Source organism: Protomyctophum bolini (genome assembly GCF_963924005.1).
Source record: "Protomyctophum bolini genome assembly, chromosome: 19".
Classification (NCBI taxonomy): Eukaryota; Metazoa; Chordata; class Actinopteri; order Myctophiformes; family Myctophidae; genus Protomyctophum; species Protomyctophum bolini.
In genome coordinates this window covers 8,868,797-8,874,796 of record NC_137880.1, presented here as the reverse complement: position 1 = coordinate 8,874,796, position 6,000 = coordinate 8,868,797, and positions in this window count along the sequence as shown.

Below are 6,000 nucleotides of genomic sequence, written 5' to 3'. Positions count from 1 at the left end.
CGCCTCGTCTTCAGGCTAGAGGGAGTAGCTTTGCCACCACTTTCGCAACGGTTGAAAGAGATGCTCATTGGGAGAACAGAGACGAGGGCAGACCTGAGAAAACATGCCTTTTCTGCAAAAAGGGAGGACACACACTAGCGTCGTGCACTCTATTGGAGAGGAAAGCTCACGATGAGAAAATGGAGTTTCTGAAGAAACATGGAGTCTGCTTTGGATGCCTGTGCACTGGGCACATCAGCAGACGGTGTACGGAACGTCTGATTTGCAAGAAATGTGGCTCACGACATCCTAGCTTGCTTCACATCCACTCCGATGATAATTCAGACGCAGAGAAAGGCGGGAACAACTCAGACAGAGCTCCATTTGAAATCCACACCGGTGGTCTGACTGGGGCCGGTGATCAAGATTGCAAACTTGCCATCGTACCGGTTAAGGTGAAGTCAAGTAAAGGTCAAGGGTTAGTGGAAACCTATGCCTTCCTAGACCCAGGGAGCTCAGCGTCCTTCTGTACAGTGGGTCTGATGGAGAAGCTTGGACTTTCTGGAAGAAAAACAAGAATCCTTTTACGGACAATGGGCCAAGAGAAGGTGGTTGACAGCTGCATTGCATCAGACTTGGAAGTTGCAGGCTTGGACAGTGACCGGTACTGTGCAATGCCCAAAATCTTCGCACAACAACAGATGCCCGTCAACAGAAGCAACATCCCACGACAGCAAGATCTGGAGAAATGGCCTCATCTGAGGCATGTCTATCTGCCACAGATCAACGCAGACGTGGAAATGTTGATTGGTTTGAACGTTCCCAAAGCCTTGGAACCACTGGAAGTCATCCGAAGTATGGATGGAGGGCCATACGCAGTCAAAACAATGCTTGGATGGACTGTAAATGGACCACTTGGAGGGGATAGTAGCGACAACCCTGTGACTCCGTCCGTCAGCGTTAACAGGATCTCGGCAGTCACTCTCGATGAGCTCTGGAACCAGCAGTTCAAGACAGACTTCCCTGAAAACAGTCAGGATGAATTGCAAGGGCTGTCGAGGGAGGATCGTAAGTTCTTGGAAATGGCTGATGAGACTGTGGAACTCGTTGATGGCCATTATGTTGTTGGATTGCCACTGAAGGACAAAACCATCAGCATGCCCAACAATCGTAAGGTTGCAGAGCAACGCACCCTCAACCTAAAGAGGAGGTTTAGTAGGGATGCGTCATTCCATAAGGACTACACTGCATTTATGGACAACTTGATATCCAGTGGATACGCTGAGAGAGTACCAGCCACAGGCCTGGAGCGGAGGGACTGCAAGGTTTGGTATATTCCTCATCACGGGGTATATCATCCCAAGAAAGGAAAGATCCGTGTTGTCTTTGATTGTGCAGCATCATTCCAGGGTGCATCGCTCAATGCACAGCTCCTGCAAGGACCTGACTTGACGAGTGGGCTGGTTGGAGTCTTGACCAGGTTTAGGATGGAGCCCATTGTTCTGATGTCCGACATCGAGGCCATGTTCCATCAAGTTCGAGTGCCCGAGGCAGATGCAGACTTACTTCGGTTTCTCTGGTGGCCTAATGGGGACTTCAATCAGCAAATGGTGGAATACAGGATGGTTGTCCATTTGTTTGGCGCAACATCATCACCAAGCTGTGCTAACTTTGCCCTTCGGAGGTGTGCCGAAGATAATGAAAAGCTCTTCAGCCAGAAAGTGTTTGAGACCATCATGCACAGTTTCTACGTCGACGACTGTCTTGCTTCCATAGCCTCAGAGGATGAAGCCATATCGCTCTACCAGGACTTGGTAAACCTCTGTGCCAAGGGAGGCTTTCATCTGACTAAATGGTTGAGCAACAGTCGACGCGTGTTGGCAGCGATACCGGAAGAGGAAAGAGCAAAGGAGGTTAAAGACTTGGATTTGGACCACGACATCCTACCAGTCGAGAGGGCACTGGGAGTGCGTTGGTGTGTCCAGTCTGACACCTTTAAGTTCAGTATAACCTTTCAGGACAGGCCACTGACACGTAGAGGAATCCTTTCTACCGTCAGCTCTTTCTATGACCCTCTTGGAATCCTGTCCCCTGTGGTCTTCACAGCTAAAAGGATTATTCAAGACCTATGCCGGAAGGGACTAGGATGGGACGATGTCATACCAACATCTGCAGCACAGGAGTGGGCCGACTGGCTTAAGGAGTTACATCTGTTGGAGGGCTTCAGCGTCAGACGATGTGTAAAACCACCCAACTTTGGAGAAGCAACCAGCGCCCAGTTGCATCACTTCGCTGACGCAAGTGAAGAGGGATACGGCACCGTCACCTACCTGCTGTTGCGCAATGACCATTCCCAGGCTCACATTGCCTTCATAATGGGAAAATCCAGGGTGACACCTTTAAAGCCTGTGACCATCCCACGTATGGAGTTGACTGCGGCTGTTGTGGCAGCTCGCATGGACAAGCTATGGAGGAAGGAGCTAAGACTGCAATTGCAAGACTCAGTGTTCTGGTCAGACAGCACCTCCGTGCTGAAATACATTAAGAACGAATCATCAAGGTTTCGCATCTTTGTGGCGAACAGAGTCACAGAGATCCTCAAGATGTCCGAGGCATCACAGTGGAGGTATGTGAATACATTGCACAACCCTGCAGATCTTGCCTCCAGAGGTATGAGGGCGGAGCTGTTTCTCAAGAATGAGACATGGATATCTGGACCTCCATTTCTCATGCAACCAGAGGAGACTTGGCCTGTTAACCCAGACAACTTGGGAGAACTTCCCTCTGGAGATCCTGAGGTTAAGGTGTCAGCCGCCATCGTCTCTGTGGAAGAAGAGGAGGAAGATAATGTGACACGTTTGATCAACCGCAGTTCATCTTGGAGACACCTCACAAGAGTAATGGCATGGATCCTGAGGCTCAGAACCTTACTTTGGAACAACAGGAAGAGAAGAGAAGTCACTGGACGTGATTCTCAGTCAGCATCAAATGGAACTCGACACAAAGATGTTCTCGACAAGGAGGTTTGTCTCTCATTGGAAGAGATCAAAGGAGCTGAACTGGAGATCATTAAGTTCTGTCAAAGAAGACGGTTCCCTGAGGAGTTCTCTTGCCTTGAAAAGGGAGAGCGTGTGAAAGGGAACAGCCACATTTACAAACTCAGTCCGATGCTGGAAGATGGTGTGTTGAGAGTCGGAGGCCGACTTAGTAAGGCTGCCATGCCCGAAGAGTCTAAACATCAAGCCATAATAGCTAAAGATCTCCACATATCAGACCTAATCCTACGGCAGATACATCAAGACGTTGGCCATGGCGGTAGGAACCACATGTTGTCAAGGCTGCGCCAGCACTACTGGATCCCCGCTGCAGGGGTTGCCATAAGGAAGATCATTTCTAGATGTGTCATCTGTCGTCGGCTACATGGAGCCGCAGGTCAACAACAAATGGCAGATTTGCCTAGTGACAGAGTGTCAACAGGAGAACCTCCGTTCACCTATGTCGGGGTCGACTATTTTGGCCCATTCGATATCAAGCGTGGCAGGAGTCTTGTGAAAAGATATGGAGTGATCTTCACATGTTTGACAATAAGAGCCGTGCACATTGAAGTTGCCTCATCCTTGGACACCGACTCATTCGTCAACGCCTTGAGGCGCTTCATTGCGAGAAGAGGACAGATCAAAGAGCTGCGCTCTGACAATGGCACCAATTTCATCGGTGCAGAGCGTGAGCTGAAACGAGCTATTGAAGGATGGAACCTGCAGCAGATCAATGACGTGCTCTCTTTGAAAGGAATCAAGTGGACGTTTAACCCTCCTACCGGATCACATCACGGCGGAGCATGGGAGAGGTTAATTCGCTCCATCAGGAAGATTCTTAATTCCACCTTGAGGACACAGAGTCTGGATGAGGAGGGACTCCATACAGTACTCTGTGAAGTGGAGTCGATTCTCAACAGTAGACCTCTCACTAAGGAATCCACAGACCCGAATGACTTGGAGGCTTTAACACCCAATCATCTTCTGCTCCTGAAAGTCAAGCCCAGTTTACCACCTGGCCTGTTCCACAAGGAGGACAGCTACGCACGCAGGAGATGGAAGCAGGTGCAATACATTTCGGATCTCTTCTGGAAGAGGTGGGTTAAGGAATACCTGCCACAATTACAGGAACGGCAGAAATGGACAAAAATCAAGCGGAACTTCACCTCCGGCGACATAGTGCTCATAATCGATGATTCTGCACCACGTAACTCCTGGATCATTGGGAGGATTACAGAGACAATTCCAGATCGGAATGGACTTGTTCGACAGGTCCGGATCAAGACCCGGACCAGCCTTCTATGCAGACCTGTGACAAAGATCTGCCTTCTTCAGGAGTCTATGGAGTCGTAAAGGCTTCGCTCCTTTTCCAAGGATTTGGATTTACTTTTTCCCTGATATTGGAGTACTTGACTTTTTTCATGACTTTGAATTCGTTTTGATTTTGCGTGGGGTTCTTTTCAAGACCGGCAATGAACTATGAACTTCTTGCGCACAAAAAAATCGCAAAAAGAAAAGGTGTGAAAATAATGTAATGTAACCATTTTTCAACATGAACTGAACCTATGCATTGATAATTATTACTGTCTTATTATGTAATAATTAGGGGCCGGAATGTTGGGGACAGGTTAGACAGCTCGATGGTTGCTATGGTTACTATGGTCACGTGGTGTTTGGTGGTGTCAGACAGGTAGTAAAATCAGCTGTTCACCGGTGGCATTTTCATGAATGGAGAGAGAGGGGGTGAACGGGGAATGTCCAACTTTGTCGACCGCAAATCACTTTAAACTATGCTGTGATAACTTTAATAAACATAACAAAAGCAGTACCCTGTCCTGGAGCAATGATTCTCGCATGACAACCATTAAAGCAGCGAGTCTGACAACCAAAACTTTTCCTCGATTTAGCCTCTCGGCGTCATACGACATAAGGTATAGACGCCCTACAGACTGTTTTGCCCTGGAAATAGGAAGAACCTAAGTTAACCAACTGTGTGTGTGTGTGTGTGTGTGTGTGTGTGTGTGTGTGTGTGTGTGTGTGCTAGATTTAATTTGAACTTTACCACATTCCCCAATAAATGCCCGAGTTGACAAACCTTGCTGTGTCTCCTGCCTATCGTTGTTCAGTGGCGCCCACAAGATATATATATATATATATATATATATATAGTCGTTCGTACGACTCGCCCCATTACTAACCCTATCCCTAGATTTGCGTAGTCGGACAACTATTCCACAATCTCTACTTTATAGAGTCTGTAACTGCACCTCCTGAAATCCGGTTAACCGAAAGCTGTCATTTCCGTTCACAGAAATATATATATATATTTCTGTGAACGGAAATGACAGCTTTCGAAAGCTGTCATTTCCGTCAGGTCTGTCCGGTCATAGAGAGGGGACACAGACCTGTATGATGTCACCGATGGCCTTCCTCAGTCGGAGATGCTGTGCTCCAGGAATCAACTCGTTCAGGTCCTGTCTGGTCAGCGACCGGATGTCAGTGTCACTGACGAAACCTGCCTCTGACACACACACGCACGGCCACGCAAAATGCACGCACGCACACAATAAAACAACCATTTATCTTGTGAATAGGACCAGGAAACTGAGGAAATGTATTGTACTCACAATGTCCATTTGTCAAATTCTACTATAGTTACTTAGTTTATCTCGGTCACACACACACACACACACACACACCACACACACACACACACACACGACATGTGTCAGCTCGACTGTCAGGTGACCGTGACAGCAATTCATAAATTCGTATACAATTTTAAAATATCATAAAAGTGAATGCAAGCCACGGATTTAATACTTCCACCGTCAGTCAGTCGTTATACTTACTTTGCAGAGCAGCAGCGGCATTCGGTGAAACCTCTCTTATTTTGCTCCACACTAACATTATTGTGACAGGTGTCACTCAAAATGAGTCACTGACAGACAGACAGCTCGGTAAAATAATGTGTCTGTTAAGTTTA